This window comes from Anabrus simplex, chromosome 2, assembly GCF_040414725.1.
Source record: "Anabrus simplex isolate iqAnaSimp1 chromosome 2, ASM4041472v1, whole genome shotgun sequence".
Classification (NCBI taxonomy): Eukaryota; Metazoa; Arthropoda; class Insecta; order Orthoptera; family Tettigoniidae; genus Anabrus; species Anabrus simplex.
The window spans coordinates 382,152,662-382,180,230 of record NC_090266.1 but is presented as its reverse complement, the minus strand read 5'-3'; positions in this window follow the sequence as shown (position 1 = coordinate 382,180,230).

Genomic DNA, 27,569 nt, shown 5'->3' with positions numbered 1-27,569 from the left:
AATATTAATAATAATAATACATGAGCAGGGGTGTGGAAGACAAGTGGGATTGTTACTGGCTTCTCACCAAGGCGAACATAATTATCTTTCTGCCAGATTTTGTCAGGTTTTTAAAATGAAAATTCCCGTCCCTGTTGATCGAATTTCACGTAAAGCTGGAATCCCCCTGGCTGTGATCACGTTATCAGCAGTCGCGTAAGACTACGAGCTTAAAAAAATTAACGTACTAAAAGGATCCAAACTGTGTTCCGTAGGGTTTTTTCTACAGGGTCGTTTATCATCTGACATAAGGATGCTAATTTTACACACATACATATATACTGTACATCCGGTGAGTTTCTCTCATCGGGTGGCCGGCAGGCGCGCCCAGCTTATCTCCCTCCCGTTGCCTCATCACTTCCCGTTACACAGAGCAGCGACAGCACGGGAATGCCCGCACTTCGCAGTTCAGATCCGCGCTTAGAACGTGTGTTATGTGTTGATCTGTCGCTCCAACTGTTCTCGATTTTTGAAGTGTTACTTCAGGGTATAATTCTCATAATGCATTCAGATGTGTACACGGTAGAGGTAGGGGTATTTATGAACCATAATTACAGTGTGTGAAAACAGAGTCTTGCAGGGAAGTCGTTAGGCAGTTTGTAACAGAGTTTTCAGGTGTACGCCCTCCACATAGGGAGACCATGCGGAAACTCGTAAACAAATTGAAAGGAACTGGTTCTTTACTCGATAAGAAGCGAAGTGTTAAAAAAACGTGTGCTTAACGAGGAAAAAGTAAATGAAATCGCAGAAAGATTAGATTAGAACATACGCCCACAAAATCCCTAAGACGACTTGGATAATGAGCCGGGGTTTCGAATAGCTCAGCATGACGGACTACGGAAATGTTAAAATTGAAACCGTACTGAAAGAACATATCCGGAGAGAAATAGCCTCAATTACTGAAGACGAATGTATGTGTGTGTGGTGGAGTTTCCTAACACGATGCCAGAAATGTGTGGACGCAGAAGGAGAACGTTTTCAACATCTCCACTCATAACTACGAGCTTATTTTATTAAATCTTAATTACTAATTTTCTTAATTTTAATTGTTATCTCATGTTATGCACGGATCAAGTGAGCGAAGTGTTGTCCTTGTTGTTTTGCCGCGGAGCGGCGTGTGATGAGTCAACAGGAGGCGGATAAGCTGGGCGCGGCTGACGGCCAACCCATGAGAGAAACTCACTGCGCATGCATACCGATATATTCACTATAGACTGTTATGCCTTTCAGCGTTCAGTCTGTAAGCTTCTGTGAATTTACAAAACGCCTCCACAATTCTCTATTTGTAACTAGCTCCGTAACCTCGTTTAGTTCCACAACTCTTATTTTTAAATCATTAGAAAGTCAGTCCAACCCTCGTCGTTATAGTCTCCCTCTGCTTTTTTTACTCTCCATAACAAGTTCATTATTCTCCTAGGTAACCATTCCTCTTTCATTCGCGTCACAGGAACCCGCCACCGAAGCCGGATCGTGCGTACAGCGCCATAAGTCAAGTTCATTCTTAACTTAGTATTTATCTCTTCATTCCGTGTACCTTCCTGCCATGCTTCCCACCTGTTTGTACCAGTGATCATTCTCCCTACTTTCACGCCGGTCACTTCTAATTTATGGATAAGATATCCTGAGCCCATCCATGTTTCACTCCCGCAAAGCAAAGTTTGTCTAGAAACAGACCGGAGTAAGAATAGTTCCACCTTCCGGGACTTCTTTCTCTCATTCTAGATCTGTTTACTCTCCAGGGTTGGTTTTTCGCTCGGACGCAGCGAGGGGACCCACCTCTACCGCCTCAAGGGCAGTGTCCTGGAGCGTTAGACTCTGGGTGGAGGTTGAAACTGGGGAGGAGGACCAGTACGTCGTCCAGGCTGCCTCGCCTGCTATGCTGAACAGAAGCCTTGTCGGGGGGTGGGAAGATTGGAACGGATAGACAAGGAAGAGGGAAGGAAACGGTCGTGGCCTTAAGTTAGGTACCATCCCGGCATTTTCCTGGAGGAGAATTGGGAAACCACGGGAAACCACTAAGAGGATGGCTGAGGTGGGAATCGAAACCCCTCTACTCAGTTGACCTCCCGAGGCTGAGTGCACCCCGTTCCAGCCCTCGTACCACTTTTCAAATTTCGTGGCAGAGCCGGAAATCGAACCCGGGCCTCCGGGGATGGCAGCTCATCACGCTAACTGGGACTTCTTCCTTACAGAATACTCTCGATCACAACTGCCAGCTTACTGTTGCACCTTGATTCAATCTCACTGTACTACCGTTCTGGGGGAATAAACATCCTAAATACTTGAAATGATTTACATGTTCCAGTTTTGTATTTCCAAACTGGCATTCAGTTCTCTGAGATTTATACCCTACAGACATCACTTTAGTCTTAGAACGGTTAATTTTTCACATCATACTCATCACAGGACACCATAATCAAGTTATTGGCCCTCCCCGACCTATCCATCGCTTATGGAAAGTGTCGCCTAACCCTACGATGAAAATGGGCCGGTGACCCATCATGTGTGTACCACATTTGCAGTCGTTCCTCAAGACCTAGTGGTACATTCGCCAGCAACACAGGAACGTATTTCCGTCTCTTGTTGCATACGATCCTCCGTAAATTATTTCAACATCGTGATCATTAATAGTGGTGGTAGCGGACCATAACTCCCAAGATATTGTGTTTGCGACCAATGTTTAAAGGACCGTTTTCCTTCGTTTGTTGCGTGCTGCCTCCTCTGTAAATATTGAAACCTTTGGTCAAGGACATCCTGCACACAGTAAAATAAATAAGTACATCCAGTGAATGAAATAAAGCTTGGATGTTATAATACTACTCAGATGAACAAATATGTGATTCATATTTAAGGATCACTTCTTGGTACATCTCTAGAATAGAGAAATGTTTCAACTCAAGTAGAATGTTTTCTCTCTCAAAATAAAACTCTTACACATTAATTGGAACAAAATAAAAGTACCTTTTGCCAAATTAAATAGTGAAGGTAGGCCACAATTAAAATATATTAATATTTTGTGGGGAGTCCTTTACTTATGATATATTTTTGAAAATTTTCTTGGCATAGAATTTACCGGATTTACACAGTAAGATGCAGTTATCTTCGACCATTCCTCTAATATTGCTTTCTTCAAGACTTCTTCGTTCCTTATACAGTGCTGCTGAATTTTGGCTTTCAGTTCAGACCATAGACGGCCTATTACTATTTATACCTGGTGCCTGGGTGGCGTTTCTAACACCTTGGGGCAGTTATAAAGAAGCCTGCTACGTACTTTCAGGGCCTGATAAAATGTAAATGTGTTAATTGTCCCTAGTTTCTGTGCCCTAGGTTTCACAATATATTTTCAAATGGTTAAGTATATATTCTGATATATGTTGCCTTCAATGAACTCCAAATTACCTAAACCACTAGCAGCCATAAAACCCCATACAATAACTGGTTATCCACTGTGTTTCATAGAGGGTATTAGATCTTTAACATGGGGCTCCATATTTGGCTTACGCCATACCTAACCCATTCTATCAGAACCAAATAAGTTTATTTTGCATTTGTCAGTGAACGGAGCCCTTTTCTAAATCTGAAAGTCCTTTTATTTGAACTCGATCCCTCTCCTTTTGTTAACCCCTCTAATGATAGGTTTCCTGGCTACTCGGCCGACATGTTTACTCATCACGTTTCTCACTGTTTCAGGATGACATTTCTTTACATAAACGCATTTCTGACTTTATAGTCCACATGGGTGCAGAAAATTTTGGACCAGTTCTCACTTTGGAGTAACCAGCGTTCATCCCTATTACTGAGGATTTTTGTGGAATTCACTTTTTTCCTTCATACTATTGTTTTGCTTTCCTTGAAACGTTTCATGACACCTTGTACATAGGAATGAGGTCTGTTCACCAACCTGGCAATTTATTTTTAAAAAAATTCCTGCCAATAACAGTCGGTAATCCGCTCACATTCACTAACGGAACTTCGACGACCCATTGCAGTCATAGACAAGCAGTTCGCTCGTGGTGTGAAGCACGACTGTGAGGGAATGAGAAGTTAATATTGCATTTGATTGCATTTGTTTCCACTAGAAATGCACTGTACGAGTTTTACTTTAACGCTGGATTTTGGCAAAGAGAAATACATAACTTGTTTTACGTGCAATGTGTTGTCGTATGAAACTAGTGTCTTTAATATAAAATTCATTATACGGCTGGCATTAGAGCATGTATATTTCAGTTCGGTGAGTCAACAGACTTTCGTTTACTAGTGGTTTAATGTCGCACTACCACACGGAAGGTTTTCGGCGACACAAGTATGGGAAAGGGCTAGGAACGGGAAGGTAGCGACCTTAGCCTTTATTTAAGTAGAGCTCCAGCATTTGCCTGGTGTGAAAGTGGGACACCACGGTAAATCATCGTCAGGGCTACCGACGTTGGAATTCGAACCCACCATCACCCGAATGTAAAACAAATTTACAGTATTCTCTACCTCTGTAAATGCTAGGCGATTCTTCACTGTACGATTTTCATTTGAGCCACTGTAAACGATGGAAAGCATGATTAATGTTTCTGGAAGAAATACGAATATTGGTTTAAAAGGAACTTAAGCAAAGCTTTTGTTGTTGCATTAAAAAGTCTACAACCGGGAGAGTTGGCCGTGCGGTTAGGGGCGCGCAGCTGTGAACTTGCATCCGGGAGATAGTTGGTTCGAGCCCCACTGTCGGCAGTCCTGAAAATGGTTTTCCGTGGTTTTTCATTTTCACACTAGGCAAATGCTGGAGCTGTACCTTAATTAAGACCATGGCCGCTTCCTTCCCACTCGTAGGCCTTTCTATCCCATCGTCGCTATAAGACCTATCAGTGTCGGTGCGACGTTAGGGCAATTGTAGAAAAGGATTGCGAAGATAATATGTATAATAAGTCAGATAACGCTCTTATGGTAACACAGCACAGTATTTACAAAGTGGACAGTTTTACACATTCTCAGTTCTCTTTGAATAGTGCACAGCCGGGAAAACCAAGGCAAAGCATAATGTAGTGTTCATGTCATAACTGCATACTTCAAGACTGTGCTTCGTGACAGTAAGTTTGTGTGTCGGCACGTCCAGAATATATTCGAGAGCTCTGCAGAACCGAGTGCTGTATGATGTGGTTCAAATTTAAATAGTTTTCCGTACTCTAATAGCTGACATTGAGAAGTGCGCTGTACTTCGCTAACTCTGTTATTATGCCGGTGATGATGGTGCCCCATAGTGTTCAACCATCCCCAGGTGACGACTTTCTCTCAGTGTGGTCTCCTAGCGACCACATCTTTCTCTTTGCGTGTTACGCCCTTCTGCATATATTCTACCTACGATGGACACACTGCACCCTAGGCATCGTCCAATGTCCATAATGTGTTGCACAGCCTACCGATATTGCGATCTATCTCGAAGTCACTGATGATTATTTACGACTCTCTCACACGAACATTGGCATTTTCACTGCTTACTGACCATCGGCTGACCTACCCAATAATAATAATAATAATAATAATAATAATAATAATAATAATAATAATAATAATAATAATAATAATAATAATAATTGTACCGGGAGGTACATCTCAAGCCCGCACATTTAAAAGAAGCGCCTTAAAGAACGCTATCTCCCATACAAATCTTGAAATAGTTACGGCACGAAGTTGGGACATTGACCAGAAGATGTCACCATTAAATTATGGAGTAATTGTGCTATTGTGTAGTTGCCTAAACTGTCTGTATTTATTGGTTTTGTTGTGGTTTACGTCAAGAAGTTTGAACCTTTTTCCATATATGTCGTTACAAAACTGAGGTAATGCACTCTGGCGCAAGGTAAAAGAATTAATGATTTAAAGAAGTTCTGTGTCATTGTTTTCTCAACTAAATTAACTTTCATTTATTTTGTTATTTCAAGGTTTGCAAGACTTCTTTCTCATTCCGCCAGTTTTTGAATCTGGCCAATCACAAATTTCCTGTAAATACCTTTCAGCCAATCACTGGCTTCTTGTAGGTTTTTGGTTTACCCAATAAAAATGAGAGGGTGTGTCCGGATTTAGTCTAGAACCATCTCGAACTGTCCCCTCGGGTATATAAGCTGCGGTCTTTTCAGGCTACCTTGTCTTTTGATCGCCGAATTTCTGGGAGTGTGTGCGTTAAGACAGCAGGCGAGGCGTCTCATTCTTCGTCAGGCAGTTCATCAGTCAAGGTAATGGCCACCAGTCATATCTCTCTGTAGCTACCTCCGCAGGCTTACACGAGGGGAGGTACGAATTTCTAACTATGTAACCACCTGTTTTCTAAAATGTAATTTTTTCGGCTAATGTAAAATTTCATAAAGTCTTAAACTGTAAATCGGGGATAGAGAGTGCGTTACCCTCTCGAGTTCCCCTTTAACTAAGTTTGAGGTGACTACGATTTTGTAACGGTTTCTCTTTTCTGTAAAGCGTTTAATTAACCTTCATTCTAGTCACCTCAGTAGCTTGGGATTAGCCTCTGCATCATCAGGCCGAGAGCCCAATTAGGGTTTTATATTTAATGTTCTAGGAGCCCAAGTGTACGCCTCCATTAATTTTGTGTTCGGGCCAGTAATTTAACCTGTTTTTCTTTTCCACGAAGGCCCAGTAGTTTGGGTTCTAGTTACCCCTGTGTACTAAATTATAAAATTGCAAGTTGGGCATAGAGAGGTCAGAAATTTGTAAGATTTTGTAAGAAATTGGGAGCGCATTCTCCTTGGTTAATGTTGAAAATCATGTAAGCTCTCTGAGATTGCTGTAATATTGAGGGGGCCCTTGGAAGGTCGTATTTGTAACATTTCGAGTAAGGTGCTCTTGTTTTGGGAGAATTCTCCTGGTGTATGTAAATGCTAATTGGCTGTATTGTAAAGTTGGAAATTAGGGGCTTGAAGCCCAAATCGGTTAAATTCCCTATTCTTGGCTTTTCCAATTCTTGTATCAAGATTGTTATTGTACCTGATCTTTCTTTTCTTCAACTAGTGAAAAAGCTTGTTAAGTTCGAAATTTGAAAAGAAATATAACCTTCATTTTTAAAGTTTTAAGTTTATCTTTGATATGGTAGATAGACCCATTGCACCCAGCACCTCCTTTCACCTTTGTCTGCTCAACGAAAACGGGGTAATAATAATAATAATAATAAATAATAAATAATTAATAATTAATAATTAATAATTAATAATTAATAATAATAATAAACGTAAATAGTTTCACCTCATTTTCTTGTCACGGCATAAGCAATAAAAGCCTATATCATGTCCACAGTAACAATGTTATTGGCTTTACGTCCTACTAAATATTGTTACGGTTTTCGGAGACGCGGGGGTGCCGGAATTTAGTCCCGCGGGATTTCTCTCAAGTGGCAGTGAATCTACCGACACAAAGGCTGGCGTATTTTAGCACCTTCAAATACCACCGGACTGAGCCAGTATCGAACCTGCCACGTTTGGGGTCAGAAGGCCAGCGCCACTACCGTCTGAATCACTCAGCTCGGCCTTCCCACTGAGCTACGTGACGAGGTCTAACTGGCCTAGACTCGATACGCACGAACAACCCACACTGCAATGTCCAGCATTTCTTACGTATTGCTCAATGTTCAAGCCCTTGGAAAATTAATATCATAGTGCAAAAGTTCTGATAAGTGTTCTGATTATAGCGAATTTAATTTGCCTAAGTTCTTTGAAATGAATCTTTTTGAGTTCAATCGGTGCCAGTTACCACGTGGATTTCCTGTCGGAAGAAGTATTCACTGTTTCATGAAAAAAAAAAAGCGACAGGTAGTTAGAAGCTCTATGAATTATTCAACAAGAGAGCTAAATTATTTTACGTCTGTAAGACACAGGCTGCACACATTGCGAAATTGAGCTTTTAAAGTTTTGCTGCAGTACTTCCAAAATAGCATACACAAATTACAAAGCAAACATAATCAAATGGCTGTCATAATAGATCAAGGGTCTGCACGAAACAATGCTTGCTTTACAAATAGCCCACACACCTAACAACAACTGTGTTAGCCCTTGCAGAGTCGACTTTTACTGGCACAACGCAATCCTTTTAGCACATATTTCAGTGACTATAGCTTCCCGTTTACATTTAACGACACAAACTAATACTGGAGTTCATTGGAATGTAGATAAGTGGGCGTACGGGAAAGGATCTGGTTGAAGTATCCGCTTCATCCTAGGCCATTGAGATGGCGTGGAGTTTAAAACTCAATGCTCACTTGACCTCCCATTCAAGAGGTGGATTTGATATCAGCACCAACACACGGCTGACCATCAACTCCAGAAAAAGTTGAACAATGGAAGTAATACCCCTTTGCAGAACTATTTCATGGACACCACAATCAGCCTGGTAAATAAGGGAAATAGGCATGGATCACTTTCTCTGCTAGAGACAGAACCACAGTATTCCTAGAGCAAAGGCATTGCCCATTTTTAAACTCACTTGAGACAAATATTCCTTACGGAACTGATTTTAAAATGTGCCCTGTTTTCCACACATTCTTCAGCTGCTGATTGTAATGAGTAATGAGAGGGATTAAAGGAATGGCACAGAGTATTTAATACGGCTTTACGTCGCACCGACACAGATAGGTCGTATGGTGACGATGGGATAGGAAAGGGCTAGGAGTGGAAGAAATTGGTCGTGGCCTTCATTATGGTACAGCCCCAGCATTTGCCTGGTGTGAAAATGGGAAACCACGAACAACCATTTTCAGGGCTGCCGGCAGTGGCAGTGTCGGCAGTTGAGAATGAGAATGTAAAACGTCTCTTCATTCCGCCGAGGAAAATTTATAATATAGAAAGGACATATTCGGCGAAAGAAAATCACGATACAAAATATAAAAGAATAATTTTTGGAATAGTTGCTTGCGTCAAACGGGCTGAAAGTGAGATTTTACGTATGTGTTCAGAACGACTACATGAAACTCTTACCCTCATAAACCGTACAATATTTTATTTCGCACTATGCTGAGTTTCTTTATGTTTATTTAAGTACTATTAAGACGAACACACCGTACGGCTCATTGGCTGAATTGTAAGCGTACTGGTCTTCGGTTCAGAGAGCTTCGGGTTCGATTCCCGACCGGGATGAGGATTTTAACTGCGCAAGGTTAATTCCTCTTTTTCTGAGACTGGGTGTTTGTATCAGTACACATTTCTTTATGTGTACACAACACACTAGGGGCTTCCTGGCCGAGGCGGTAAAGGCGTGCTCTGTTCGCGCGGAAGGACGTGGGATCGTATCCCCCCCAGGAAGTCGTAAAATGTAAGAAATGAGATTTCCACTTCCGGAGGTGTACGAAAAATGAGTACCAGGTTAATTCCTGGGGGCATAGTCAGCCGGGCATGGAGCTAACCACTCTACCCCATCACGTGCTGATGTTACCAATAGTGGAAGCCTTTACCTTCTACCCCTCTAAGGGCCTTCATGGCCTGTACGGAGATGACACAACACACTACACTACCAACCGAGCTCGATAGCTGCAGTGGCTTAAGTGCGGTCAGTATCCAGAATTCGGGAGAGAGTGGGTTCGAACCCCACTGTCGGCAGCCCTGAAGATGGTTTTCCGGGGTTTCCCATTTTCACACCAGGCAAATACCGGTGTTGTACCTCAATTAAGGCCACGGCCGCTTCCTTCCCACTCCTAGCCTTTTCCGGCCCCAACATCGCCATAAGAACTATCTGTGTCGGATGCAAGCTCGCAGCTTCTCGCCCCTAACCGCACGGACAACTCGCCCGGTCAATAAGTAACTAGAGTATCGTTAAGTTCCACTCTCCACATTGTTCTGAAAAACGTCAACATATGAAACTTGATGCATTTGTTGTTTGTATACCCCTTCCTAGATTTTATGAGATAATAATAATAGTAATAATAATGTATGTCCATCCTAGTCCCATTTTCTGATACGGGGTCGGGGATGAGGGGATATGAAGTTATATCCCATATTTTACGGCGGGTGCACTTCCTGACACTAACCTCATTTGAGGAGCTAGGTATTAAAAGCTGAAATGCGTGATGATGAATTAAATTGCGTAAGAACCAGGAAAAAATCGGCTATGGCCTGTGAATAGGAACTATCCCGGCATTTGCCTGGAAGTGAAAATGGAAAAAACACAGAAAACCACAGCCGACGATGGTATTCGAACCCTCTTTTCTCCCGAATGGAGAGCTTTGCTGCATAACGGTAAAAATTTTGACGTAATGTGAGATAGCAATATATACAAGATGTACTTGCGAACTGTAAACTTGTTAACGTGGTGGAAAAGAAACGTGTTAAATGGTTGTAAGCTGTGAATGTTGCTAGATTGCCTAGTTATTTTGCGGATTCTCTTGCGTGTCCTCCCGTCTTGCTCCAGCTAGCACAGCACATACTAGCACATTCATAACTTCTTTTAACCCGTTTTCTTTTCCACATCTATGACAAGTTTACAGTTCGTAACCGTATCTGTCTATAACACTTGCATGCACTTTTTCTTTCCGGGCTGAGTGTTTCAGACGGTTGAGGCGCTAACATTCTGGCAGGTTCGATCCTGGGTTAGTCCGGTGCCAGCCCAGTGTTGGTAGATTTACTGGCACTTAAAATAACCCCTGATGGATAAAATTCCGGCATCTCGCCGTCTCCGAAAATCGTGAACATACTTAGTGGGACGTAAAACCAATACTATTATTATATGGTTTTCTCACGTGACATTTTATTTCTTATTGTGATTCAAGAAAACTGAGGAAGTACACTTATTTGAACGATTTTTTTACAATTTGCTTTACGTCGCACCGACACAGATAGATAGGTGTTATGACCACGATGGGATAGGAAAGGCCTTGGAGTTGGAAAAATGTGGTCGTAGCCTCAATTATGGTACAGTCCAAGCATTTGCCTGGTGTGAAAATGCGAAACCATGGAAAACCATCTTCAGGGTTGTCGACAGTGGGGTTCAAACCCACTATCTACCGGATGCAAGTTCACAGCTGCGCGCCCCTAACCGCACGGCCAACTCACCCGGTAACGAAACATATAATTTTGTGTTTAATTTCGTATTTTGTTTCATTCCTTAAGTATTTTGTAAATTATCTTCCGTCAATTAGGAATTATTTCCACTTTCTCACTATTAAGAAGACGATACTATTGTAGGTAAGATTACTTTTAAACAAAATTTCATGTAGCATATATAGTAAGTTGGTAACAAATCTGACAAACATAACGAAGTGACACGAAGGTAGGCAAACAGTTAATCCTGAGTGGGATTACCATATTTTTATCTAATTACATCTTGTAAGATAGTCTTCTTCTTACAAGTTGCTTTACGTCGTATCAACAAAGATAGGTCTTATGGCGAAGATGGAACAGGAAAGGGCTAGGAGTTGAAAGGAAGCAGTCGTGACCTTAATTAAGGTACAGCCCCAGCAGTTGCCTGATGTGGAAATGGGAAACCACGGAAAACAGTATTCAGGCCTGTCGAGAGTGGGGTTCGAATTCACTATCTCCCGAATACTGGATACTGGCCGCACTTAAGCGACTGCAGCTATCGAGCTCAGTTTGTGAGATAGTAAACCGAACACCCAGTGTACTTATTTACTAATGTCAATACTGGCTTTATATTACGAAGAAAGCCCAGAAGTCTGAATTTTCCATCACCAGAGTGTAACAGATACAATTTACTTCCTATAACTGATCAAGAAGCCGCACTTACCTCGTATATAATGTCTGTTTTCTTCAAAATTATCAGCAATATCCTAGGGTTGAAACTTAATATTTCATACATTTCTGATTTCAGTAAAATGGCGTATAGCTTTTATGCCGGGAGATCCCAGAACGGGTTCGGCTCGCCAGGTGCAGATCTTTTTATTTGAAGCCCGTAGGTGACCTACGCGTCGTGATGAGGATGAAATGATGATGAAGACAGCACATACACCCAGCCCCCGCGCCAGGGAAAATTTGATTTGAAAATAACACTAAAAAAATAAATAAATAATAAATAGAGTGAAATGATAAAAAATGGCATAAATACCCTATTTTAATCTGCAATGAGCTGCTGTCAATTAATTTCAGATTTAATTTACAAAATTTCAATAGGGAAGTTAATAAGAACGACAGGAAGCTTGACCAACAAATGTTAAATAAGTTAATCTGGGAAGGACACCTGACTCAGTAAGTGATAGAACTAACTATAAGAAATAACATTCCGGATGTGATGCTGGTAAAACCAGATGAGATCTATAGAGAAACTGATTTAATAGATGGTTTCAATGATTACGAAGCTGTTTTTGTCGTAGTTAAAATAAATGTGATCGAAAGGAAGGTTGTGAAGTTAAGACTACAGGGAGTTTCATAGGGCTGATAAAACATGCATGAGGGTGTTTTTAAAAATTAACTATGATAGGTGGAAAACGGTAGATAAAAGTGTAAGCAGACTGTGGGATGCGTTTAAAGCAATTGTTGAGAAATACCAAAACAGAAGTTCCATTTATTCGGGTGCTCAGAGTTCAAAATACAGCCATGGAACGTATTTGTACCGACATACTTTTGTATTATATTTTTTACAACAAATTATTTGACTAAATGTAGGTAGAAATTGGCTCCAGCGCAAAAGATGTAAGTAATTGACGATAACTTGCCCATGGAAATTGAGGTTTTGTTTTTTGAAACTCACTTGACCCCACAGTACGAGCCTACCTTGTAGATGGGTGACAATCCTAAAGGTGGCAAGTGATCATACTGAAACATCAAAAGCCTCAATTACCATGGACAAGATATGGTAAACTTCTACCATAATTTACACCGAACAAGACATCTTTTACAATACGCCATTTCATTGTGCTTTAGCAACTTCATGATATTCCGTGAAAAAATGTTTTTTTCATTCATACACGAGAATACATTGCAGTGAGAACAAATTGTGTTTGACTTCGACTGGATCCCTTTCATACTTCCCACCTTATACCTCCTCCGCCTATCACCAAATGTCATCCATTGCACACCCCTATTTGCCAGCCGAACATCCCTGCTTACAGAATAACTTTTACGCCTTTTCGGCACAACATTCTGATTAGGGCTTTTGCGAGATCTTTTATTTGTCAGTGATCGATATGTCATCAAGCCTGAACTCTAACACCGTACAGTCCATTCCCATCAAATCATTGTCAATGACAAATGCATTCACGAAAGTTATATCAGCAACCCCCCAGAAAGTTCTGTGTCACCATTTTTTGGATTTCCAGTCGACGTTGCATAATGATCCAGGTCTGCCTGCGTGATCCACCCCTCCCATATACAAATTGTAATCACTTCCAACACTTGAACAGGAAACACTCGTACGTGTACCATTCTTATTCGTCCTCAAGACCTCAGTAATCTCTGACCGGCGGAAATTCGATGCAAAATTGACAACTTTATTATCAAACCATTTCCACACCCCAATGACCATATCAGAGAACCTATAATCACAATCGCCTCTCTTCATATTCTTATCTGTGGTCATATTCTTCAGCATGCCTTTCCTAGTTGCCCTGATAATTCCATAAGTCAGAACATTTTCCACCTTCAGCTTTTCAAGTAGACTGGGTGTTGTAAGGTAATCATCAAAGCAGTCAGTTCGGAATAACTGTTTTTTGACATAATTTTACCTCATAACTCTATAGTTTGCCGTCTGCTATTTTTACGTAGTATTTTCAGTCCGTAATCTTGTAGGCCTACGGTATAGTTCACAATTAAATAATGTTTCCATTTTATTTAGAAGACATGTTCTCTTTTATTGAAGGCGTGATTTCCGAGCGGTACAGATTCTCATCAATGGTGTACGATTCTAATCCTGGTCAAGGCAGAGGGGGTTTTTTAAACAGGCAGTCATGTGTCAGTGGTTCGGATTCGATGTAAAACAGTTTGTCCCGTTACAAATGATAGCAACATCATCAGTCACGTAGTCCGCCTCCATGGCTAAATGGTTAGCGTGCTGGCCTTTGGCCACAGGGGTCCTGGGTTGGATTCTCGGCAGGGTCGGGAATTTTAACCATCATTGGTTAATTTCTCTGGCACGGGGACTGGGTGTAAATGTCGTCTTCATCATTCATTTCATCCTTATCACGACGCTTAGGTCGCCTACGGGAGTCAAAATAGAAAGACCTGCATCTGGCGAGCCGAACTTGTCCTCGGACACTCACGGCACTAAAAGCCATACGCCATTTCATTTCAGTCACGTAAAACTACTCGTTTCCTTGATTGTAAGCGAATTTTCCCTCCAGAATGTATCCCCGTTTTAACACATGTTTAATAATAATTTAAACACTCATAAATGCCAACTGACTGCAGCGTGTCTCTCCCTCAACATTAATAATAGAAGAAGGATAAGGTAATGAAGCCGGTCTACATCACTCTACCTTGGCATAATGGGGAGTGCCTCAGATAAGAAAATCCAAAATTTCATCGAGAGGTGATACATTCAATTAACTTTGAAAACCCCGCTCTTCATCACACCCATTTCTTTGATCATAGTTAAAAAGTGACACAGTCTGGATACTTTCCATGAGGGTGTTTTTAATACATCATTATTCAACTATGTGTATGTGGTGCTTGTCACATACTAAATCTGAAAGCTGTAAAATGTTAAAAGTGCACTGTGGTGTCCAACTGCCGACTGCTGTGAGACGCACATGACAGCAGTCAGGCAACTCTTGACAAGTTAACATGACAGTCGGAAGTTAACGGGCGATACACGAGATGTGATAGGGAGTGGTTGTGAGTACTCCATATCGAGGTAGTATGAATATAAAACGCGCGCTACAGCATGGATGAGAGATCAGATCACAGTTACATGGTAATTTTTAATTAAATCTCTGTGTTTGGCACCACAGAGGCGAGGAATTCTGGCGAACAACGAGACACCCAGTTGTTTCAAACTGCGTTCATTTCTCTTTCCGTACAAGTTGGCTTATTTCACTGATGTTGGTAATTTTCCTTTTTTGGAATTATACGTCGAGAAACCAGTTGATGAAAGAGAATAGTTGGTTGCGTGCTGTATGAACGGAAACAGCTCTTTTATAGTGTTTAACTTTACCCTGTTGCAGGTGTATTCCTTATTCGGTTTGTCGTGTCTGTTTGCTTCCAGTTGATTTCTGTCTATAACGAGCAGCCTGTCTGCCTCCGTGTGTAACGGTTAGCACTATTAGCTCAGAGCCCCGGGTTCTATTCCCGGTACTGCCAGAGATTTATGAATGCCAGGAATGCTGCTATGCGAATAAAATTGTAAGCGCAGTTCACCTCAGTTGTGGGTGTGCCTGAAAAGACCTGCACCACCTTCGGCCGAATATATCAGTTTAATTACCGCCTCCCCCTTGTCCAGCACAAATCTCACATAGAGTGACCAGGATTTGAACTATGGAACCCAGCAGTGAGAGGCCGGCGCGCTGCCGCCGGAGCCACGGAGGCTCGGGCATCTACTGAAAGGTGTAACGTGGCAGGGACGGATTCAGTTAGGTATAATTATAGTAAGCAGTGTGGCTTATGCCGACGACTTCGTCTGAATGACAGATTGTGCTGAAAGCCCGCAGTCTAATATTGTACCCGCAAAAAGTGTTCATATCTTTAAGGCTCTTGATATTAAATTAACGAGCATGGATCTTATCCTAGGGAGTGGCTTTATCATTGGAGTTGGTACAGAGAGGGGTATAGTTATCAATTTTAGAGATTCTTTTGATAAATTGAGTTTATTGATCATCAAAAGCAATTTCATATCACCTTCGTACAGCAGCATGGAAGTGTCGTGGCTGGTTGGTACCTCCGAGTCCTGGGATGGCGCTGGACATCTCCTGGGCAGGGACCACACCTGCTCGGATGAGGAGTTCTGGAATGTCTCGAGGTTCTGGAATGTCTCAAAGATTGGCACACGTTCCTGGGTTAGATTTGAGAAGTAATTCACACTTGAGTTTTCTGCACGGCACTCCACACATTCATGGCACTGTCTGAACAGATATGACTTTAATTATGGTTACTGCACTCTAGATATTAAATCAAAACTTTCTGGAATAATCACTCGAAGAAGAAGATGATCTTGACTTGTACCGGTAGAAATGCAAGTTCATAATGCAAACTTTCTGTAAATTGGAATGTTCTAGAGGATTATAGTCACCATAAATCTTAATGCATAGTTTCTGAAGATTTAAAACACATTGGCAATGAACTGAATAAATAGCACTCGGAAACTGTCTTGTTCCTTCAATAGGCGAAGTGAATAGCCATTAAAGAAAATGATATTTGAAAGAAAAAGTCTGACTTCATAAATTATGGATTCACTCAAACTACTGGAAAGTTCTAGGCTTTCTGGGAACGCGACATGCGTATTCTGAATTGTCACAGTCTTTAATGAGGATAAGAATCAAAACACAAGTCCCAGTGCAGCACTTGGAAAGTATTGCATATTTCACAATTAAACGTAATGTTGAACGTCCCCTAAGTTTCACAGTCTTTACAAGACGTAAATTCAATGAGGCACTTGGGAAAACAAGTCATATCGTTCACACGAAAGTTTATGTTGGTAGGGCACAAGTTCATCCTACACGCTCGGAAAATTTCAGTGTTCCAGAAATTGATTCACAAAATGCAAGTTCGAAAAAGTTCGAAACGTAAGTTCCATGTGGTGCACAACACTCGTGAAAATTCAAAGTCCTTTCAATCGTCGTCGAATAACTAAGTCCCTATGTGGTACTTCAAAAAATAACAAAGTTCCAATGTGTAGAAATAACAAAGTTCCGATGTGTCAAAATATTAAAGTCCCAACACGACATTCGAAGGAAATAAAGTTTCGATGACAATGTTCCAGTATGTCACCTTAAGAAAATAATAAAGTCTTACCGCGACACTTGGCGAAGATAACTATGTTCCAATGAGACACTTCAGAAAAATAACGAAGTTCCTATATGGCACTTCAAGAAAATATCAAAGTCCAATCACGACACACGAAAAAATAACAAAGTTCCAATGTGTCAAAATGACAAAGTTCCAACACGATGCTCGCAGAAAATAACAAAGTCCCAGTTAGGCACTTCAAGAATATGATAAAGTCCCGACATAACACTTAGAGAAGATACCGAAGTTCCAATACTTGGATTTCGAAGACTGTCAACTAGAAGTTCGACACACGCAATACTCCTCCTGTCACCCGTGTCACAGAGACGGCGGAGTGACAGATACTGAATTCGTAGGTCGGGTGGTCTTCCTTTTATACCCGTTCGCGTGGAAGTGTCTAGAACCCGGGTATCATCTACCCTTATAACTCCTATAATACTCCGTAGATTTTCTTGATATCTTGACAGATTACGTCCATTGTGATGGTTTTTAAGATGGCAGTGTCTAAATTGCGATAAAGTAGCGCAAAATGTACTTTTGAGGGTAAGCTGGAACATTACCATATATGGTTGCGTATAGCTGGCTTACGGCGGCCACGTCACTCGCTGGATACGTCACTGCGTTCGGCGGGCTGCCTACCTTCCACCTCGCGCGAAGTTCAACAAACATACTTCGGACTTCTCTCGTAGCGGCGTTCCCGGTACAATATCTTGGAACTTGAAAATAGGTGCGATGAGTATGATACGAGAATTAGCCTTTCCAAGACTCAAGGGGTGTCAGTTGATAAGAAAACTAAGAGAACTAAATGCCAGGTTGAAAATACAAAGATGGAACCGGTAGACCATTTCAAGTATTAGGACGTGTATTCTCCCAGGATAATAGTATGTAAGTGAGATTGAATCATCTGACATTTCACCCGACATTGGTGTGACAGAGCTCGCTAGCCAATAGTTTCCTCTGAAAAATGTGTGTATAAATTTCCTGGAAATCAGTTTGCTAAATTCTGGTGACCTGAACATATTCATCTGACCCAATTGTCACCGATCATTGTACGTATGCTGAATCCTCATTCCGAAGTCGTGTTGGATCACCAACGGTTCCACTGTTTGGTGACACTGAAGAGGTCGCGTAAGGAATTAAGGGTGAGGTTGTTCCCTGCCGATTTCTGACCGGAAGTGTGCTAGGCGAGTTACGTTGTCACTAACTTCTCAAAGAGGTAACTCTTGTTCGTATCCCTGCCATTGCTTGTGGGATTTTCGAAATCATAAGTCGCGTCTTTGTGGTTCTCATTCAACGTAAAACTAAAGGTCATGTGCCCATGATCAGGGTATCAGCAGTCACGTAAAACCACAAGCTTCCGTTTTCCACCTATTGTAGTTAATTTTTTAAACACCCTCATGCATGTTTTATCAGCCCTATGAAACTCCATGTAGTCTTAATTTCACAACCTTCCTTTCGATCACATTTATTTTAACTACGACAGAACAGCTTCGTGATCATTGAAACCATCTATTAAATCAGTTTCTCTATAGATCTCATCTGGTTTTACCAGCAACACATCCGGAATGTTATTTCTTATAGTTAGTTCCATCACTTACTGAGTCAGGTGTCCTTCCCAGATTAACTTATTTGACATTTGTTGGTTAAGCTTCCTGTCTTACTTCCCAGGCTAGGTCCAGGTACTTCACCCGGTCAGTTGGGTCCCTAAATCTTTTCCATATTTTCCTGTAAGCATTTTTAATATGGATCAAATCCGTGAGGAGATCCGGCGTGGTGTCGTCTTGGGTGCCTTGGCGGTACTGCACCCGCGGCCGGACTGCATTACCCGGCCAGGACCCGTTTTCAGCGCGGTCCGCACATTTTGACGACGGTCCAGAATATTATTATTATTATTATTATTATTATTATTATTATTATTATTATTATTATTATTATTATTATTATTATTGCACCGGGCGGTACACCTCCACGCCGCTAATTCAAACCTTGCGCCAGTTGAAAATCCTCTGCTGGAGGAATTCCGAATTTTATCTAATGTATTAATTTTCAAGTTACCCAGAAGATGTCACTACTTGGAAATTTTGAAGTTTCTGAACTGGGTCGTTTTCGACGTATTTTTGTTTCGCTTGTAGTAAGAAGTGTGAACTTTCTCTTCTAGAGGACACTACTGAAGAACTACAATAGTGCACCCTAGTGCAAGGTGAAAGAACTGTTTTTTGGATAAATTTTTATTTCAAAAGTTTGTTTCTTGTTAAATTTCTTTCTGGTATTGTTTAAGTTGGCTGTATACCCCTTTCTGCCCCCTTGTTTTGAATTTAGCCAATCCCGAATTTCTTTAATTAATTTATGACCAATAAGGTGTTTCTTCTTCAAATTGGATATGCTGCTTAACCCTAACCAATAAATGATTGTGGGCGGGTGTTTTCTTTCTTGAAACGCCTCGAACTTTCCGCGAGAGTATATAAACTGCTGATTTTAGGGTCTCGGCGACACTTCTGTACCATCTTTCAGTGTGTAAAGTACCTAGCAGGGGGCGGGAAGCGCCTCTTTCTTCGGGCAGCAGTTCAACAACAAGGTAATGGCCGTTTAATAACTTCTTTTCTTGCTAGCTCAGCAGTTTAACTCTCGGGGCGGGTCCGAAGTTTTTCCACCATGTAACATTTCCCTAAAATGTAAAGACTCTTTGTATCTATTCTCTTGTAAGCTACATATTGGGATAGAGAGTGCTTAACCCTCTCGAGCTCCCACTCATATTGTTTTGAGGTGAACTTATTTTCACAACCAATTCTTCTTTAACGTAATGTAAATTGTTTCTTTCTAAAGTCACCTCTTTAGTATGAGATTAGCCCTTGCATTTGTGGCCTAGAGCCAGATTAGGTTTTAAAACAAAATGTATTAGGAGTGCAGTTCGCCTCCTCTCACATTGGTATTTTAGAGGCCATGTAATTATCCTTTTCTCGCTTAATAGGCCTCAGTAGGTTGGGTATTTTACCCCTGTGTTTACGTCCTTAGTGGACAGCTTGAAGGTCGAGTTAGGTGTGGCCTTTTGATAGGCTTAAAACTTTGAGAGCGGATCGCTCTTTTGAAATTTGTTTCTGCGTGCCTCTAGGAGGTCTTACTGTGTAATTTGGAGCAAGTGCTCCTGGGCATGATTGGGGTTTTCTGCCCCTTTGTTAAACCTTATGTACATGTAAGCTTGGGCTAACTGCTCAAGAATTGAGAGTTCGGGGCTCGAAGCCCAAAGCCTGTAAATACTGTTGTTGCTCTTTTGTTGCCTTGCTACTCTGCACCTTCCATGCTTGTTATTTCTTGATTTTGAAAAGAGAATATAACCTTGTTAAATTTTACATTAACTTTAATTTCGTAGTTTGAGACCCGTTCACCCCCGCACCTTCTTTCACCTCTACCTACCACAAAAAAAAAAAAAACGGTAACAATTATTATTGATGGGATGGAACCCACAGCAAAATGCAAGACCCCTACATGGCGGTAAATTACATCTGCAGCCATTGTCATTGCTGACAATGTGACTAGCACCATCGTCACGCGCAGGCAAGTGCACGAATGATATACTTCCGTGCATTATTGACCTTATTACTAAGGTGAATAATTGCACGGTCAATTTTATTCCTGTCGTTTATTTCAAATGTGTTTAAATTTTTATTTATATGCAGGAGAATCTACTGTAATCTAACTTTATGTTCTCCAAAGGAAAAGATATTTCTTGAAAACGACCCAGGAAAGATTAATGATCAGAATAAGTACATTATGAACAGTAAAATCAGTTGGTCTCAACTCCTTTTTTCACCCCACCGCCGTAAATACATTTATCCCCCCAAAAAAGAAGGCGTGTTTCCTTATGTTCCTTTCACACTCCCCCCTTAAGTGAATTTCCCGTTAAAATACTTGTTACATTAATAGTAAAAGAATCTTCTAAATACCAATTATCACGACTCTAACATATTCAGTTTTTGAGATATGTGTCCTCATAAAAGGAATTCAACTCATTTTCACCCCCGCCCCTGAGGTGATTTCCCCCCAAAACGCTTTTTTCTTTATTTATAAAGGAGTTCCAAATACCAATTTTCACGTCTGTAACATCTTTAGTTTTTATTAGAGGCAAGTTTCCTCATACAATTAATTCAATTAATTTTTCAATTCTTTCACCTCCCGACCCCCCTTCATTGGTATTTCTGAGAATACGCTTTTCTTTAATTTTAAACCAGATTTCAAATACCAATTTTAACGTCTGAATAATCTTTCATTTTTGAGATAATAGTAACCTCATACAAATAATTCAACAAGTTTTTCAATTTCCCTCCCCCTTTAGGTGGATTTTCGAAAACAAAAATATACGTATTCTTTTATTATTAAAAGGGATCCCAAATATCAACTTTCAGGCCTGTAATATGTTCTGTTTCTGAGATATAATTATCCCCATTTAAGGCATTCAACCCCCTTTTCACCCCTTTTTCACCCCTACCATTGGGATTTTCCGAAAACAAAAAATATGTGATTCTTTATTCTTAAATGAGATCTAAATACCAAGTTTTACATCTGTACACTTTAAAAGTTTTGAGATATACTGTAGATACACTCATTTTAAAAATTCCCCCCCCCCTTTTCATCCCTCATTAATTGGATTTTCCAAAACAAGAAATACGTGTTTCTCTATTTTTAAAGGTGATCACAAATACCAATTTTCAGGTCTGTAATATCTTCAGTTTCTGAGATATAAGTATCCTCATTGAAGGCATTCAACCCTTTTTTCACCCTTTTTCACCCTTCCTATTGGGATTTTCCAAAAACAAAAAATACATGTGTCTTTATTTTTCAAGGAGATTCTAATACCAATTTTTACATCTATAAACTTTAAAAGTTTTGAGATATAGATACACTCATTTTAAAAATTCACGCCCTTTTCGCCCGCCATTAATTGGATTTTCCAAAAACAAAAATATACATGTTTGTTTATTTTTAAAGGAGTTCGCAAACACCAATTTTTAGGTCTGTAATATCTTCAGTTTCTGAGATGTAATTATCCTCATTAAAGGTATTCAACCGCTTTTTCACCCCTTTTCACCCCTCCTATTGGGATTTTCCGAAAACAAAAAAATACCGCTGACCAGCACCCTTTACCGTACAGGTCATCCATTTCAAGTGTGTGCAATTCAGTGGAGTTGTACACAACTCAGGAAGGACATCCGGCCATTATTGCTAATTACGACTTATTCTTTATCTTCCTCAATAGCGTCTACAAAGGATGGATGCAATATACAAGAAACATCCTCAAGTTCCCCTTCAATGTTTCCTTTTCCTTTTTAACTGTTTCATGTCCTTTCCTTCATCGCATCTCCTCACGCCTGCCTTCCATATACCTCCCCTACCGCTGGAGTGGGTCATTATTTTGACCTGAATAATGAGAATGCTTGTCGGCGCTTGCTCTTTCAGGAGTTCCTTTCATACATATTCCATGTGCTTTTCTTAGTTTGTGGCCCACTGCTTGCTGAGTTACAACCGCATCTTCTGCAGTACATTGCCATCTAAGAATTGTTGTAGCAGGTGGTCATACATGCACATCATTGTTGGGGCACTTGTTGTTTCCACTCATAATTGTCTTTCCTTATTTGCAAGATAACTTCAATTCATTCCTATTTTTTGTTACAGTGTCCAGTGACACTCGTTTCCGTGATCTGCTGAAATGTCACATTCTTTGACTGCGATGGCTATCCTTTACACATACCTGTACCCGAATTTAACGCATTGTTCTGTAGAATATATTTGTATTCAGAACTACGTTCAGTGATGTGATGATGGTTGAAATGACAAGAACCGGGAGAGTTGGCCGTACAGTTGGGGGCGTGCAGCTGTGAGCTTGCATCCGGGAGATAGATAGATTGAACCCCAATGTCAGCAGCCCTGAAGATGGTTTTCCGTGGTTTCCCATTTTCACACCAGGCAAATGCTGAGGCTGTACCTTAATTAAGGCCACGGCCGCATGCTTCCCACTCCTAGGACTTTCCTGTCCCATCGTCGCCATTGGACCTATCTGTGTCGGTGCGACGTAGACCAAATTGTTGGAAAACGACGATGTACCGCTATTAAGCAATGGGGCTTCTGATAGGGCAGATCGTGGAAAACTACTGATGAAAATGTGAGCTATTTGACAAGACAAAAGAGTGGTTGAATGGATGGCCAAATTTCTAGAAAAAAGATCTCAGATAATTAAAAGAGGTGAAGCATTACCTCATCCTGTAACTATTAAGGAGGGGGATCCGCTAGGCAAGATTATTGGAAACTCAGGTTTTCTTATGTACGTAAGTGATATCGGTAATGAACTGGAATCAGGAGTAAAGTGTTTGCACATTATGTTATAGTACACAGAGTGGTAAATACGTTAGAGGATTATGAGTGAGCGCGGAAAGACCTCGACAATGTTGTGAGATGGACAGCAGACAATGGTATGTTTGTAAACTGGGTGAAAAGTCAGGTTGTAAGTTTTACCAACAGGGAGAATGTCTCTCAGTTTTAATTACTGTGTTGATGCGGTGAAAGTAACTCACGAGGACCACTGTAAATACTTAGGTGTGAATATTTGGAAAGATCTTCATTGTGTGTTTGGGGTCGTGTAGTTGTTAGCTTGGATTCTGGTTATAATGGGTTCGAATCCTACCGTCGGCAACCCTGATAATGTTTTTCCGTGGTTTCCCATTTTTACACCTGGATTAGCTGGGGTTGTACTTGAAATAAGCCTTCCTTCTCAACCCCTACCGTTTACTATCCTTGCGTTGCCGAAAACCTTCGATGGGTTTGTGCGATATTAATCCAGCAGCAAAAAAAAAACACACACACTTCATTGATGTAATTACATTCACGAGGTTGTACAGAAACGTTACAGTTGACTTCATATGATCATAAGGGTATTTAGGCGTTGTAGTAAGAATGTGGGAATTGCACCGAATGATGATCCAAGATTCAGCTGTGTTAGTAGTAGTTGTCGTCAGTATATCTTCACACTCACTGCAGGCTGATGGTGTGGCAGTTTCTTACAGCACATGCTGTACGCTCAGAAAGTTAAAGTCAATCGTACACACATGGACGCTTCCACGCAAACACAAACATCACACGAGTATAATGACAAAGTGTAGCCTACCTCAAACCCTCAATATTATAATTATTACAATATTCTTCTTCTTCTTCTTCTTCTTCTTCTTCTTAATCTGTTTACCCTCTAGGGTCGGTTTTTCCCTCGGACTCAGCGAGGGCTCCCACCTCTACCGCCTCAAGGGCAGTTTCCTGGAGCTTCAGACTTTTGGTCGTGGTATACAACTGATGAGAATGACCAGTACCTCGCCCAGGCAGCTTACCTGCTATGCTGAGCAGGGGCCTTGTGGAGGGAAGGGAAGATTGGATGGGACAGGCAAGGAAGGGGGAGGGAAGCAGCCGTGTCCTTAAGTTAGGTATCATCACGGCATTTTCCTGGAGGAGAATTGGGAAACCACGGAAAACCAGTTCGAGGATGGCTGAGGTGGGAATCGAACCCACCTCTACTCAGTTGACCTCCCGAGACTGCGTGGACCCCGTTCCATCCCTCGTACCACTTTTCAAATTTCGTCGCAGAGCCGGGAATCGAACGCGAGCCTCCGGGGGTGGCAGCTAATCACGCTAACCACTACTCCACAGAGGCAGACTACAATAATAGTATGGTAGTTAATAGGGTCGAAAAGTGTTTCATCGTGATAGAGAATTCGCCTTCATAACTGCATACGTGATGTTGGTGTCACATTCTCCTCATATTCGGAACTCTCGGGCTCAATGGTTAAATGGTTAGTGTGCTGGCCTTTGGTTCAGTGGGCCCTGGGTTCGATTCCTGGCCGGGTCGGGGATTTTAAACTTCATTGGTGAATTACGATGGCTTGGGGGCTGGGTGAGTGTGCTGTCTTCATCATTAGAAATCATCATAGGTGGGGCCCCATCCTCATAGATGGGCAGGTCGTCTATACGGCGTCAACTCGAAAGACCTGCACCAGGCTTCTTCGGGGGCCACACGCCATGTTGGGAACACAGATATAGCAGTGTTCCAGTATTGAGCAAAATTACATTCAAATACATATTTGACTTTTATTGAATATCCTCGGTTGTAGGATCCTCCAAAACGAATAAGAATATCGCTAATGATAACCTCAAATAAATAGAGATCGTGTAATTCTGCACTTGTCCCTAATTAAGGACTGTATCAAACAAAGGTATTATCTCACCTTTTTACGCATCAAATGAGATATATTTTAATAATGTTATTTGCTTTACGTCGCACTAACTACTCTTACGGATTTTTGGAGGCGCCGAGGTGCCGAAATTCAGTCCCGCAGAAGTACTTTTAACTGCCAGTAAATCTACCGACACGTGGCTGACGTATTTGAGCACCTTCAAATACCACGGATGGAGCCAGGATCGGACCTGCCAAGTTGGGGTCAGAAAGCCAGCACCTCAACCTTCTGAGCCACTCAGCCCGGCGAGTTATGTTTTTGGAATATTTTTGGTAATAAATAGAGAAATGCAGTATTCATTATAGGAGACGATTCACCTAACTGATTCCAGCCCTGGATCCATCTTTACACTTATGTTGTCTGGCTCCATGACTAAATGGTTAGCGTGATGGCCTTTGTTCACAGGGGTCCCGGGTTCGATTCCCGGCTGGGTCGGTAATCTTAACCGTAATTGTTTATTTTCGCTGGCACGGGGGCTGGGTTTGTGTGTCTTCTTCATCATTTCATACTCATCATGACGTGCAGATCGCCTACGGGTGTCAAATCAAAAGACCTGCATCTGGCGAACCGAACTTGTCCTCGGACACTCCCGGCACTAAAAGCCATACGCCATTTCATTTTTTTCATTTATGTTCCTCCAGTTAGAGAACTGTCAACAGTACTAGTAGTACTTGTATTAGCAGTAGTAGTCGTGTACATTTATGCACGGGCTGCACTTTACTGTACCAAAATAAATTATTTTCTAGTTATTTATTTATCTATTTATTTACTCATTTATTCATTTATGTATTAATTTCCCTTTTCATTTCCGGGGCACCGTCACAGATAATTTGACTGCTTGTCTTTGTCATTTTCGGCTTCCTGAAGAGTTTGAAGACGAATTAAATTAAAAGTAAAACAAACTGAATACGGTACCGTGTAAATGTCGTTTCCCCGAAGATGGTTTTCCATGGTTACCTATTTTCACACCAGGCTGTGCCTTATTTAAGGCCACGTCCGCTATCATCCAAATCCTTTCATTTTCCCATCCTTGAACGCTGAAAATCTTCGATGTGTTGGTGCGTCGTGAAAAGACTAGCAAAAATTATTATTATTATTATTATTATTATTATTATTATTATTATTATTATTATTATTATTATTATTGAGTGTAAACTCGTCATGATGTTGGAATTGGTTGAAAAATGCATTTCTTATTAACTGTAACTGAGAGAGTGAAAAGAAGTTGTCGTGATCATTATGTTAAATTATATCTGGGCATTCACCCGGCGTTGAAATGAGAAACATACCATAACTCTTCTAGGATTCCGTGAGTGGGATATTAATTCAATTCCCATCACGGTTTTGCTGCTTGAGGCTTAGTGTTCGCCATTCCAGATTATCAAATTAGTCTTAAATTCGAGACAGAGCCGAAAACCGAACCATTCCCAGGAATCACGGGAATTTTGTTAGTAAACTGGCCTGAACAAAATAAATGATTTGCGGGATGTCATGCGCAGAGGAGTAGAGGGAGTTTGGTTCCTTGACCGCCTGTGAAACAACAAGTGTGGTACGGAAGCGACCAATAGCACCGTTTGTGGCCAACCTATGGCCAAAGAGGTACGAAAATATCTTCAGTGTAATAACTTCATTAGTGAAGATTATACGTGACCTATCTTTAAGAAGCCATCTCGCTCCTTCATGGAATTTATTCCTTCTGTATACTACACTCTTAATTTCCAAATAGCAGAAGCAATCTTAACTTGACTCATAAACACTGCGTGTTATCGGTAGCACCAACGGACTACAGTCACGAATCGCTGATATTTACGAAGGTGTGCAGACAGGCTCGAGTGCATGTTGCTTGGCTGTAGTGTTCAGTAAAACTCGGGATGGGAACTAAAGATGTCAAGAACGAATTCTTCGGTAATAAAGCAATACTTAGTTCCTTAAAAGAGGATGTAATTTCCTTTATTGAGTGTGTGGAGACGTTTGTTTCTAAAGGCACTGGCGCTCGTCGACTTTTAGACTAAGGGAAGCAATATTAGTAATGGCAATAATTATTCACAATGACACGGAACGCATTCTTGATTAAGCATGCTAATTACTTTATGGTGACACCTTCAAATTTATATCTATTCTTCTCATTTTCCTTCCAAATTTGTCGAATACTAAATTGTATAATTCATTTTCAGCCTGTTTTGGCTTAACCAAAAATTTTTTCAGTGTATATTAAGAATAGGTGTAAAAGTCTCTCTTGGCATTAGTGTATTTCTGCAGTACGTGTGTATCCGTCGAAATGCGGAGAAATGAAACCATTCACTCCTTGCTACCTACAACCTTCCCCTACATTCTGATGCGACAAAATCATGTAGGCCCTATTATATCAGTAAAGTTTCGTAATCCGTTGTACGGTTGGTAC